Source organism: Pleurodeles waltl, chromosome 2_2 (assembly GCF_031143425.1).
Source record: "Pleurodeles waltl isolate 20211129_DDA chromosome 2_2, aPleWal1.hap1.20221129, whole genome shotgun sequence".
Taxonomy (NCBI): Eukaryota; Metazoa; Chordata; class Amphibia; order Caudata; family Salamandridae; genus Pleurodeles; species Pleurodeles waltl.
Window position 1 is genome coordinate 999,925,142 of NC_090439.1, and position 14,945 is coordinate 999,940,086.

The following is a 14,945-nucleotide window of genomic DNA, read 5'->3' on the forward strand; positions in this document are numbered from 1 at the left end:
GTTTAACACCTGACCCATCTTATCCTGGGATTGTTGGAATGTCCCCAGGACATTAGTGAGTGCATCCTGGGCAGTCAGTTCCCTGGGCCTGTCCTCCCTCTGGTGCACAGCTGTCCTCCGATCATCCCAGGCCCCCTGTGCCTGTGTCCCCTGAACAGTGTGCCCACTCCCACTGACCCCAGGACCCTCACTGTGTTGCCTGTGAAGTGTGGACTCGGGTCCCTGTACAGGTGGACACACTACTGATTGATGTGTCCTGAGGACACTGGGTGGATGCAGTGGTGTTGGATTCTGAGGAGGGGGGTCTGTAGTGGACTGGCTGTGGGATGGGGTAGCCGACTGACCGTTGGTCCCAGATGGGCCAGGAAGTTCATCCGGCTCCAGAGCTCCTGAGTTGCTGTCATCACGGGGGGCATCTTCTAGTAGAGGAGGGGGTAGCAGTGGCACCTCCTTGCTGCTGACACTGGCTGGGGCACCTGTAGTGATCAAAGTGGTGTATTATGCTACATGTCTGTGACAAATTCCACATCACTAGCTTTCCCAATGTTATTGCTATTGCCTTGCCACCTTTGGTTGTGTATGGAGATGGATTGTGGGATTGTTAATTCTCCATGCTGTGCCTGCATTGGTGGTGGGTGTACATACGGAGCTGGAAGGGATGTGCTTGCAGTGGGTATGGCATGCAGGGCTTGGCATTTCATTTTGGTAATTGGGGTGGTGCACTGTGTGGGATGATGGTAGTCAGGGTGAGGGGTCGTGGTGGCATGCAGGTAGGGGGGTGATAGGTAGTAAATGTTGAATCACCAGTGTCCGGAACCTGGCTAGTCCAGTGAGTCCCTCAGGATTGCCAAGACTTGCTCCTACCATGCTGTAAGCTGTGGGGGAGTGTCAGGAATCCCCAAGGTGCCTCCTGCGTTATCTGTAAGCATCCCCAGGGATTAGGGTTAAATCATATCTCTGTTCTTGGTTAAACATTCATGTTTCTAAGTAAACATAATGTGCTGTGTTACACAATTGGTTTTTATAAATGCTTGTTTTACCAATGCTTGTTTGCTAATGTGAGCAGGTGTAGGCATGTGCTTCTAATTGTGTGTGGTATAGGCATGTGCTTCTAATTGGGTGTGGTGACTCACCCACACGTGGAAACTCAACTGCTTTCCTGATTGGCTATAAATAGCAGAGTGAAGCATGCCTCCCTGCTTGGCTTTATTTTGCTTCCTGATCTCAGCATCTGATTTGGCAGTCCAGCCCCTGCTGTCATCCTCGTATTCAGGACTTTTGAGGCAATTCTTTTCTTCGTTCCTGTACCGGCTGACACCAGGAATTCCCCCAGCACTCCGGAAAAGACTGCAGCTAAGTGACTAGTATTCTTCACGGAGTTTGTTCTTTGAGCGCCGTGCTTTCCTAGAACAGCTGGTGTATTTCAGACCTCGTATTTTGGCAGAGTGCTTATCTTGAAGAGACAAATGAATTTCAGAACATTCTACATTATTATTGTAGTTACTTGCCTAAATTTGCTTCAGGAAATCTGCTTGAGCTCAAGTACTACAAAAAGTGACAGTGCAATTATAAAAGAGCATTTATATGACTTTTCTTTCTCTAATAGAATAACTCTTTGATTTAAATTGTGTCATTCATGCCTGTGTTCAGGTTTGAGGAATTTGCTTTTGAAGGGTTTTTCACACACACAGTGAAACCAAATCAAACTGTGCCACCCTAACTGTTTAAACCCAGAATGGACATTTGTATTTGTTGATTTGTTTTTGTTCCTTTTAGTTTAACCCTATGCATGCAGGAAAGTTATACGTGATATAATTAATGCCCATGTTTGTCTTTCTTGTGCATTATAAGTGCAACCACAGTTCTAATTGTAGTGTGCAACAGTGAATCAGTACTTATTGTTATGGTACTCAGTTTGGGTTTTTGGTAATGCAGTGTTAGTAATTGTGCCAACAGTTATTATTATCCAAGAAAAGTGCTGGAGCATCCTGGTGTTCTTCTACCACTCCTGTGCCCATATCAGAAAGAGAGATTCAGTTTCAAGGAAGTTGAGTGCACTAACTCTACTATCACTCTGTCACAACAACCTGACCCCGAAGATACAGGGTGCCTGGCTGGACCGGCAAGATGTGGCAGTGTTTTGTCTCTTTCTCTTCCACTCCCCCTTTCCTTTCGGGACACCTGCCGGGGTGTCTGTGTCCACCAGGAAGTGCAGAGAGGTGTTCCAGGAGGTCGGGGGCATACCATTGCCCCTGCAGACATTCTGCTTTTCAGGTGAGAGGCCCGCCTCGACAGAGAGGAGGTGGGGGTCCACCTCCAATCCTCTTCATGGCGAGCCTTGCTGCAGTTGAATGCACCTTCCCCCTTAGATTGTTCCACCTCTTCCTTATGTCGTCCCTTGTACATGGATGTTGTCCCACGGCGCTTACCCTGTCCATGATCCTCCGCCATAGCTCCATCTTCCTGGAAATGGAAACCTGCTGGACCTTTGCTCCAAATTGCTGTGGCTCTACGCTGACTATTTCCTCAACCATGACCCGCAACTCCTCATCAGTAAAATGGGGGTGCCTTTGTGGGGACATGGGTGTTGTGTGTATGTTGTGAAGAGGAAGATGTGTGAAGTGGTGGTGTGTGTGGTGTGTGACGGATGAATAGGTAGATGTCATATGTGTGTGCAGTTCTCCTTATGATTGGCGTGGCAAAGTGTAGCGGTCTTCTCATGTTTGCAAAGGATTGTGGATGATGTGGAGGCGTGTTTTATAGTGCTGTTGGTGGGTGTGTGGGGTGTGTGTATTTGTGTCAGGTGTGGGTTTTTGGTTCTGGACAATGTTGTCTTGTTTTATATTTGGGTGGCCATTTCCAAGACAACGGTGTGCACCGCCAATGGTTTACTGGCATTGAATGTCCGCTGTGGTGATTCGTGGGTCATTATTTGGAGAGCGTTGTATTGGTAGTGTATGGGTGGTAGTACTGACAGTTTATCATGTTTAGTGGGTCTGGCGGATTTGTGGTTGTGGCTGTTTTCTGTTGGTTTTGTGTGTATGTGTCATAATCTGGCGGACGGATGTCATCCTCAGTGGCGGTATGCTGGCAGCAGTCAGCGCGGCACTATTCAGTATTTACTGCAAATGTCATAATGAGGGCCTATATTTGTAGTTTGGTGCCCCCTTGTTCATTTCCCCAATGGCCCGGATGAACAGGAGGCCACAGTGCAGATATAGAGAGGAAGAAAAGAGGAATGACCATGTCCCACTAGTTCCTGCATTAGCAATAAACCAATGACAGCCACAATGCGCAAACAAACTGAAAATGGTGACATGGTGGCATAAGATTCAACAAGGTCAATGACATATTTTCTCCGAATGCAGCTTTGATCTTTCCAGAAACAATACTGGGCAATTTGACCTATTTTGGAAATTTAATTTGGGGAAAATGCCTCTTTTTGGGTAGTCACCCCCACGTTTTGCTAGTCCAGTTCCCAGTGTTTGTGCTCTAACCCCTAAAACATGTTAAAAGTGTCTTTACCTCCAAATGGCATATATAACTTACCTGCAAGTCCATAGTATATGGTACAAAGTGTACCAAGGACCTGTAAGTTAAATGACACCAGTGGACTGCAATACACTCTATGCTGCCACTAAAGTGACAGTGCAAAACATGACTGCAGTCCTACCACTGTAGCCTGTGCAAATTCGACCTTCCAAAATAACTCCATTTGACAAGGGTAATCACTCCTTGTAAATATTACTAAATCACTCTAACTAGGGCTTAAATAACCACAGGGCTTGATGCATGGTCATTAAAAGTAGGAAATGTAAAAGTTTAATGTTAAATATGCCGTTACATTGGCATGACCCACTATTTGCACTGTGGCAGAGTTAGCTGATCCATTGAAAATCATTGGAATACAATATTAAAATTAATACTGTTATCTCTGCCTAGGAAACAGCTGCAAAGTTAATTCTTGGACTTTTTCAAATATGTATTACAAGCCCATTCCATTGGTAAAGTTGGATTTGTAACACATAGTTTTGCAAAAGAATACTTGTAAAATGTCACCTTTTGCTTGCCAAAAGCCTCCAAAGGCCCATGTGCATGAGTTTCCAACTGTCACCTGATGACGTGTGAACATGCTTCCAGAGCTGAGAGTAAGGCCTTTGGCATGCAGAGGTAGTTTGTTCCTTCAACAGGATGATCATCTGGCCTGTGCCCATAAAGTTATTTACCTTCAAAGACCCTGACCCTGTCATAGGCAGATGCAGCTAGCACCTGGACCTACCCCGTGATTTATCCCTCTTTTTAGCTATGCACCACTCCCAGTGCTTTTTTAATTTTGCTTACTTCAATGTCAGCTTCCAATACTTATAATCGGAATGAAAAACTATGGTGTAAGGAATATTGCCAAATCAAATACTGATCAAAAATAGGTATTAATATTGTTTTTGTTTTAAAAGACTGTAAAGTAATGTATTTTAAATTGAATTATAGTTAAATGTAATACAATGAAAACCAAATCATTTTGATAAAATACTTCACTATATATATTTTTTATAAATATATTTTAATTAAAAATAAGACAACACTAAAGAGCCACATTTAAAATAACACCTGCAAAACATAGTAACACTAAAGTAAATTGAAAGCTAAAAACTATGGCCCTCATTATGACATTGGTGGTAAGTCCCACTTACCGCCACGCTGACTGCCTCCAACATACCGCCGCCGCGGATATCCGTTCACCATATTATGACACACATACATTAATCCGTCACTATTCAGCCACATACACAATTCTGCCACACCAAAGGTCAGTGATAAACTGGCAATATCTAAACCCACACTGTTACACCAACAGAACAAAGCCCATCACATTATGACCCACAAATCACCACGGCGGACATTCAATGGCAGTAAACCATTGGTGGTACTTACCGCCGTGCTCAAAATACACACACACAAACAAAACAACACCACATTGGACAATTCAAATAACACACACCTGACACCTATTCACACACCACACCCACACCACTATAAAACACCCACCCATATTACCCATAACACTTTACAACCACAAATCATTGGCAAGAGACAGACACCACGACCACAGACAAAACCAGAGCCACACACTACCTACACGTATACTCCACCCACGTACCCCACATCACACACCCTAACACATCACCCTACACAACCTCACCTACACAACTCACACAACACCCATGGCACCACAAAGACACCCCCGATTCTCAGAGGAGGGGCTAAGGGTCATGGTGGAGGAAATCATCAGGGTAGAGCCACAGCTAATTGGAGTACAGGTGCAGCAGATATCGATAGCTAGGAAAATGGAGCTATGGCAGAGAATCATGGACAGGGTCAACGCTGTGGGACAGCACCCAAGAACCAGGGATGACATCAGGAAGAGGTGGAACGACCTACAGGGAAAGGTCCGTTCCATTGTAGCAAAACACCAAATCGCTGGCGGTGGACCCCCACCTCCTCCCCAACAACTAACAGCATTGGAGGAGCAAGTCTTGGCAATCATGCATCCTGAGGGCCTGGCCAGAGTAGGAGGAGGACTGGACTTTAGTAAGTCAACTCTATACTACTACTACTACCCCCCTACCTGCATGCCATCACATACCTCACCCTCACTTCCATCACATCACCACGTCCCACAAACCCCACCATCACATCTCACTCATCCCAATGCCAAGCCCTGCATGCCATACCAATGCATGGACACCACTCACAGCCCTGCAAGGACACCTATCACTAAAGCATGCACTCTTGACAGAATCAGCTATCCCACCACATACCAACGTGCACAAGTGAAAACTGCCAGGGCAAATACAACCAAAGAGGGCAAGCCACAGATGCACAATTTGTCAGACACAGAAACAATAACACAGCATTTACGTCCCCACAGGTACCCCAGCCAATGTCAGCGGAGAGGAGGTGCCAGCAATATTCAGTACCCCCACAGAAGAGGCTCACAGTGATGAGAGCAACACTGGACTTTAGGATCTGGATGGCCAACCGGGTCCATCAGGGACCTCTGGACAGTCAGTTACCCAGGCACAGTCACACACCACCACAGTGCCTCCCCCATCAGGAAATACCACCACAGCACTCACCCAGCGTACCCATACTTCTGTCCCCAGGACATGTCAAACAGCAGTGTGTCCACCTCTACAGGGACCCCAGGGCACACTTAATACCCAAGACAATCAGGGACCTGGGGTCAGTGGTAGTGGGCACACGGTTCGGGGGCAGAGGCACAGGACAACAGGGAAACTGGCAGGAGTGCTGTGCGCCAGGAGGAGGACAGGCCCAGGGTACCGACTCTCCAGGAGGCACTTGCTGGGAGCCTATCAACATTCACAGGACACGATGGACCAGATCCTAGACAATGTGCAGGAGAACAGGCAGCCGCAGGAGGGACAGTTCCAGGGGATCAGGGAGGACTTGCAGGCCATCAACACCACCCTGGTCTCCATAGCAGGGGTGCTGGCACACATGGCCAACATAATGAGGGAGGCTGTATCACAACAGAGTGCCCCTGCCACTAGCCAGACATCAGAACTGCCTTCCAGCTCCACTGCCACTAGTGGACAGGAGGCCCCGCCACAGGACCCACAGGCCACCAGCACCCATCTCCTTGCAGAAGAAGAACCACCCTGCAAACGACCCTGCAATCCAGACAGAAGCCAGAGACACTTGCCAAGACCCCGCCAGGAAATTAGACTCTCCTGATTGTCACCCTGTCCACCTTGAACTGTCATTGCTCCCCTTCCTATGTCCCCTTGGACAATGCATCTGTGCTACAAATAGACTGGAACAATACCCTGGACTTTCCACCATCATCACCCCATGCCATTGCACTTGTCCCTCTTTTTCTTAGCACTTCAATAAACGCCCTTGGAAAAATAGACGTATGGAGTATGTCAAATATTTCAAATATGTATTAATTTAACCAGGTTCAAACAATGCAAATCAACTGAACAGTAAATGAGCATATGTTAATGACCTGTAGCTGGCTGCAGTGCTCACACCAGGAACTATTGTGAGGCACCAACATCTGTAAAATGAATTGCCAAAGGGTACAGTAAGTGGGCATAGAGGTGGGAAATAAAAGCATGCCAGTGCCACAGATATTAAAAATAATTACAATGAAATGTGAAATAACACTGTCTTACCTGTGTGTCATTGGAAGTACTGTCTGATGACTGCTGTTCTGGTGTCTTCATCCTCATCCTCTGCCTCCTTATCCTCACTGTCCACAGGGTCCACTGCTGGCACATGGGCATCTCCAGCCTCCTCCTCCTGCAGAAAAGGCACACGGCGTCTCAGGGCAAGGTTGTGCAGCATGCAGCATGTCACTATTATTTTGCAGACCTTCTTGGGTGATTAGCACAGGGATCCACCTGTTAGATGTAGGCACCTGAACCTGGCCTTCAGGAGGCCAAAGGTCCATTCTATAATCCTTCTTGTTCGCCCATGTGCCTCATTGTAACGTTCTCCTGCCCTTGTCCTGGCATTCCTCACAGGGGTCAGCAGCCAAGATAGGTTGGGGTAACCAGAATCACCTGCAAATACTGAGGGACAACATTTAGCCCCACACTATCCTATATGGCCCACACCATACCCATACACCAACATATACTGGCTGGGGACCAGGCTTCACCTATTAGCCATACCCTGTGCCTCTGTAGTTGACCCATCACATTTGGGATGTTGCTATTCCTCAGGTCAAAGGTGTCACTGAACCAGGATATTTAGTATTGACGTGGGAGATGTACTGGTCCGTCAAGCAAACCATCAGTACATTCATAGAGTGGAAACCCTTATGATTTCTGTACACCTGTTCATTCTGGCGGGGGGGACAAATGCAATATGTGTTTAATCAATTGCCCCTATTATGTTGGGGATATGTCCCATTGCATAGAAGTCGGCCTTCACTGTGGCCAAATCTCCACCTGGGGAAATACAGTGTAGCTGCACATGTGTTTAATCAGGGCGGACAACACTCATGTCAGCACTATTGAGAACATTGGCTATGACATTCCTGCTGCCAAGCCCACTGTCACTTGGAAAGAACCAGTTTCCAGGAAATGAAGAACTGATAGCACTTGCACAAGAGAGGGGATCCCAGTGGGGTGACGGATAGCAGATATCAGGTCAGGCTCCAATTGGGCACACAGCTCTGTGATTGTGGTCCTGTCCAGTCTATAGGTGAAGATAATGTGCCTGTCTTCCAGTGTTGCCAAGTCTACCAGAGAAGGGGTCTGTACACGGGGGTATATCTTCATCTCCTATTCATCTGCAGCTGTAGCAATCTATGGGGCAAAAGAGTGAGGAGACGGTCACAAACTGAACAATCGGGCTACAACAGAACATTGCATGCTGTTAATTTGTGATGGGTCAGTGTGAATTGTCTGGTATGTCCAAATTTAAACAGTGATGCATCAATTATCCAGGGCTTGCCCCCACCCCTCAAATGTCGTCCGCCTGTCCTGTGTGGAGGGACAGGTGGAAGTGAGGTAACTCCTTATTGGGTAACATTGGGCACTATGGGTTACAGTGGCCAATGGTGATCTACGCCAGGGGTGACGGTATGCACCGCCGCAGACGTGACCGCCATTTTCTATCTGATTCCTCACTTGCTACCTGAACTTCAACAGGAGAGGACCTACACTGCATGTGCTGCTAGTACCTGTGTCTGGAACCTACCATGGCCCATGTGCCTGGGGAAAGGGCCCTTGCCTTCCCTTCGGCGAAGTTGGAGAGACTGGTGGATGGGGTCCTACCCCAGTACGGACTGCTGTATGGGCCTCCAGATCAACAGGTGAGTAAACTGTGGGCACGATGCATATGACATGAATGCATGGGGTGGTGTGTGTGAAGGCCTTGTGTAGGGGGGTGGGTGAATGTCCTCTGGGAGACATCTTGGTTGTGTGCTGGGTCATATGTGTGCAAATGGTGATGTGAAGGGGTATGGTGGGCCATATGTGTAACAGGCAGGACTGTCTGACTAATACTATTTTCCTGTCTGTATTGCCTCTGCAGGTCAGCACCCATCGAAAGAAGAGTATATGGCATACCATTGCCAAGGACGTGCGGACCCTGGTTGTCTATGGCAGGCGGAGCACCCACTTTCAGAAACGGTGGGAGGACCTGAGACGCTGGGCACGGAAGATGGTGGAGGCCCAGCTGGGAATGGCCTTTCAAAGAGGAAGGGGTGCCCATCGAACCCTGACCGCCCTGATGAGCTGCATACTGGCGATGTCCTATCCTGAGCTGGATGGGAGCTTGAGGGCAACACAGCAGCCACAAGGGTTAGAGTACAGTGGCTATCATCACTACTAATGCCTGGTGGGGTGGTATCTGGGTGATAGATGTTTGTCAATGGGTGACCCTAGGGCAGGCCTGAGATTGTAGCATAGGTCCCCTGGTGGCTAGGGTGCAGAAGTAGGCATCCACTACTAGTCAGGGCTGCGTGGGTCCCAGGTGGGCTGGATTTGCTGGTGTGTGCCCCTCCCCATGCCTTGGTGGCTAGCAATATCACTGGTAGTGCAATGCATATTGCGTAAGGCTGTTCCCTGTGTGTGAGGGTGCTGTGTATGCCAACGGTGGAGTTGGTGCAACTATTGACCAAGTGTATCCTTTGTCTCTTCCCCCCTTCTTGTTTTGTCACCCTATCCTTATGTGCATTAGTATCATCTGAAGGAGGAGCAGAGGCACCGGCAATGGAGGGAGCTGCATCCCATAGGACCCAGGAGGCAGAGTCCACTGACGCTGAGGGCACCAGTGGGACGGAGGGTGAGGGGAGCTCGACGGCAGAGACTGGAGGGGACAGTTCTGACACAGATACCTCCTCCGATGGAAGCTCCCTGGTGGTGGCGGACACCTCTGTGACCACTCCAGCTATAGGTACAGCCGCCACCACCTTACAAGCACCGCCCTCCCAGCTGCCCTTCATCAAGTTTCCTGTGCCCACTCACCCAGGAGGGTGGGCATCTCCTTTGCCCCAGGCACCTCAGGCCCTGCCCCGGTGAGCCCTGCTATCCTGAGTGAGGAGGCTATTGACCTCCTGAGATCCACCTTTGTAGGGCAGTCAACCATTGTGAATGCCATCCAGGGGCTGGCAGCCCAGATGCAACAGACTAATGCATTCCTGGAAGGCTTTCACACTGTATTGTCGGTCCAACAGAGATCAATCCAGTCTCTGGCCTCCTCTCTGATGGCAGCCATTGTCCCTGTTTCCTCCCTCCCCCCTCCAACTTCCATTTTCCAATCCTCCTCTCCTCAACCCCAACCTATCCCAAACACACAGGCAGATGAGCATGCACACAAGACAATACACAAGAATGGTTCAGGCAAACATAAGCACCACACTTCATCCCACAGGCACTCACAAAAACAGCATCTAGATGCAGACATACCAACATCCACAATTTCCACTGTCTCCCCCTCCTCCTCCACCACCCTCCCAGTTCCGTCTACACTCAGACCGGCATGCACTACACCATCATCCACTACCAGCCTCACCACTACACCTAGCAGAACACATACCTCACTTGCAGACAACTCCACAGCAGCCATGCACACGTCCCCTGTGTCCTCTCCCACTGTGTCTGTCCCCCCCCAAGGTACACAAACACAAGCACTCAGACACCCAACAGCCATCCACCTCACAACAACATCCAGCCCATGCACCTGCACCCAAATCAGCAGACAGACACCTCCTAAAACCACTCCCTCTTCCTCCACTCCCAAACCTTCTCCCATTTCCCACCCCAGTGTCCCTAAAAACCTTTTCCTATCCACCATTGACCTCTTCCCTACCCCTCGCCCCCCGCCCTGCACGTCTGGCCAGGGTGGCAAAAACCAAGCCATGCACCTCAGCCAGCCAGTTCCTGATCCCAGTTGTGACCATACCCACTCATGGTGGGAAAGGATCCAGGGCAAATGTCCTGTGGGTGAAGGAGCCTGCACCAGGCAGCCTCAAGGAAAAGGAGCCTGCCCTAGTTGCTGCCAGGAAGACAAAAGAGCCTGCCCCAGCTGCAGCCAGGAAGACAAAGGAACCTGCCCCAGCTGCTGCCAGGAAGACTAAGGAGTCTGCCCCAGCTGCTGCCAGGAAGACAAAGGAGTCTGCCCCAGCTGCTGACAGGAAGACTAAGGAGCCTGCCCCATCTGCTGCCAGGAAGACTAAGGAGCCTGCCCCCGCTGCCAGGAAGAGCAAGTAGCCAGCACCATCAGGCAGGAAGGGCAAGGGGGCTGGGGCAGAAACTGTGACGGAGCCCCACCACCAACCCTGGTTGTGCAGTCGTCAGAGCCTGCAGGGGATGGGCAGGAGCCACCCCCTACCAGCAGCACCACTACCACTTCCAGTGGGCAGCAGTTGTAGGCTGCCGGGGATGGGCAGGAGCCTCCCCCCACCAGCAGCATCAGCACCACCACCTCCAGTGGACAGCCGTTCAAGGCTGCAGGGGATGGGCAGGAGCCTCCCCACACCAGCAGCACCACCACCTCCAGTGGGCAGCCGTCCAGGGCTGCAGGGAATGGGCAGGAGCCTCCCCCCACCAGCAGCAGCAGCACCACCATTATTGAGCAGCCGTCACCGCCGGCGGACGGTATGTAATCTTGCCTCCATGAGCTGATGTGTGGCCTGCCCCTGCAAGTCCAGTGGGTATGACACCCACCTAAGAGACTGTGACCTTGCACTCCCCAGGATCAAGAGCACTGGGTACGATGCCCCCTTCAGAACGAGCGGGTAAGACACCCACCTACCCCAGCCTCCTCAGGATCAAGAGCTCTGGGCATGATGCCCCCTCCAGAACCAGCGAGTAAGACACTCGCCTACCCCAGCCTCCCCAGGATCAAAAGCACAGGGCACGATACCCCTCCAGAATCAGTGGGTAACACACCCACCTACCCCACCTTCCTCAGGATCAAGAGCACCGGCCACGATGCGCCCTCCAGAACCAGTGGGTAAGACACCCACCTACCCCAGCCTCCCCAGGATCAAGAGCACCGGGGACAATGCCCCCTCCAGAACCAGTGGGTAAGACACCCACTTGAGAGACTGTGGCCTTGCACTCCCCAGGATCAAGCACAGGGCATGTTGCCCCCTCTAGAACCAGTGGTGTTATTCCATCTGCCGGCTGAGGTGCCCCCCTGTCTCCGATCCCCCTGAGGTGCCTGCCTATTTGCCAACTGATGCTCCTGCAGTGTTCTCTCTGTGTTGATGCAGGTGACAAGTAGGGCCTTGTACTTTGGCATGTGGCCATGTGGCCCACGCGAACTGAGGACTGGGCAATGTCTCTTATTCTGTACATTTGTAAATCTCTGTTATATTGGCTAAATTATTACTTATACTGTGTTGATATTATTACACTCACTTTAGTAAATTCCTGTTTTCCTTGCATTATTCAGTCGATTTAGGGGGATTAACTTGTTTTCTTGTGCATCTGGTTATGTGTATGGGGTGTGTGTATGGGGTGTGTGTTGTACGGGTATGTGTCACTCTCGTTTTCCTCCCCCCTCCCTTGTGTGCTAGGCAGCTGTACTCACTTCATTGTCTTCGCCGTCATTGGTGTTCGTGGTGGAGCAGCACGTAGAAGACCATGGGGAAGACATGCAGCTCGGGCTCCATGGCGGCGTGGTTGTTCCTTGTGTCTCCAATGGTGAGTCCTTTTACTTCTGTGAAGTTTCTGTCAGGCTTTTGATGTCGTTGGTAACGCCCCGGAAAAGGTGGCAGATTGCAGGGTCTTAATATGGTGGGTGGAACATTGACTTCCGCCTGGCTGTAGGGGGATACCACCGTGGTGCCTGTTTTTTACGCCCTGGCGGTCGGTGTGGTAAAGTGGCTGTCTATCGGAGATCTTTCCGCCATGGTCATAATTTGGTGGTAATTACCGCCAGCCTGTTGGCACTATTACTGCCACTTCTACACCCACCACCAGGGTTGTAATGAGAGCCTATATGTATATACCCAACCAAATTAACTTTAAATCTTAAAACAAAAACAAAATATTTAAATTAGCACCTTGAATGAAATATACAAAATAAGTATAAAAATAATATATACAAAAAAGAATCAGCAAAGTCTATGTAGTTCCTAAGTTTAGTTGGAGAGCACATTCTGTGTAGAGCACCCTACAACACCTGCAACACTCTGAATTCTCTCATCGTGAATGAGTGATTGTGAGTATTGTGAATGCATGTGTGCATGTGTGGGTGGTGGAGTGAGTATATGGGTGTGCGTGTGGGTGTGTAGATGTTTGGGGGAAAGAGAGGGACGGGAAGGGTGTGGGGGGACTCTGGGGAGGGGGGCGAGGAGACCCCTATCAGTGCCAGGGAAGGGATTTCCTGGCACTGATAGTGCCTACCGCCATGGTTTTCGTGGCAGTAAGTTTGGCACCAAAACCATGGTGGTAGGCTGGGTCGTAATCCCGAGGGTGTGATTGTGATGACCGCCGGGCTGGAGACTGAAGTCTCCAGCCCAGCGGGTGTTACCACCCTGGCGAACGGAGTGTTAGAGTAGCAGTCTTTGATGGCAGTTACCGCCAGGGACAAAATCCCATTTTTTTTACCGCCGGCCTATTGGAGGTATTAACGCCGCTTTAACACCGACCACCAGGGATGTAATGAGGGCCTATATTTGCTGACTTCCATGAAGGGGGAATCCCATGACTCATAGCAACGTTTAAAATATTTACAGTAATAGGGGCCCAAAAGTGAACATTCTCTTTATAAAGGTCCAAAGGAATGCCATCTGGCCCTGACGCCTTATTTGCTGGGCTTTCCTGAATAGCGGCAGTCACCTCATCCTGGCAAAGCTTAATATCTAAGCTGTTATGTGGCTCAATTAAGTTCTCCTCATCTGCCGTGGGTGCCCCATATAAATAGAAACTATGAAAGAGATTAAGCCAACTATCAAGTGGAATACGGCACCCCAACTCTTCGGATGTATCTGTTGCAAAACCTCTGTTGTTGACAATACTCCAGAACAGCCCATATGGTATGGCAAACTTGTACCAAATCTTCTCACATCTTTTCTTTCATCTCCTGCATCCTGTTTCTAATTGCTAACTTATACTGGGTCCTAGTTTCAGTCACTTTCACCCTATCCCTGGGGAGAAGATTTAACTCCCTGCACAAAGATATCCATGCAACTTTACATGATTTGTCAAACCAACCACTCTGAAGTTTGTTGGGTAAATCACCAGCATTATTCAACTTGACAACAGCATCCATCTCCTCCATAGAAGAAGGATTCTCTGTCAGAAATATCTCCAAATCAAATTGAGATTACTTTTCACTGTGGTCACAAAAACCGGAGGAATATGTGCATGGCGCCAGCTCACCGTAAGACGCATACCCTTCGGATCCATAGCAGCAGGGAGGCATCTAACAGTGGCCAATCCAAAAATTATCAGGAGGGGATTTTGGTCACTCTACTCCAACTCCTCCTGTACCCACCCTGCCAGATATATTGACTCATAATCAGTGACATAAAAACATAATCAATAATGGTACCAGGCACCCTTCTCACAAAAGTAGATGCCTGCCCGCAGGGATTATGTACCAGTTCTGCAATATTAATCAGCCCCAAGTTTAAAAGAGCATTAACTAGGGTCTCACCTCTTTGATCCATGTTCTGATCAGTAATTGAAAGACAATCCTTTCAAAAGGGTTAAGGAGGGTAGGATGAGGATCAATTTTGGCATTAAAATTCCTGCAACAATGATACAAAAATTATTGGAAATAGACTCCATTCTTGCCTTCAACGTGGACAGGTCTGAAAATAAGGCTTGAATTTGACAGTCCAGCTCCCACACCGCATTATAAAAATTGACAATCAGGATGTTAAACGTGTTGGGAAAAACTAACCAAACTATTAGAATACCCTGATACCTACAACTAATTTGTTAGGCTCT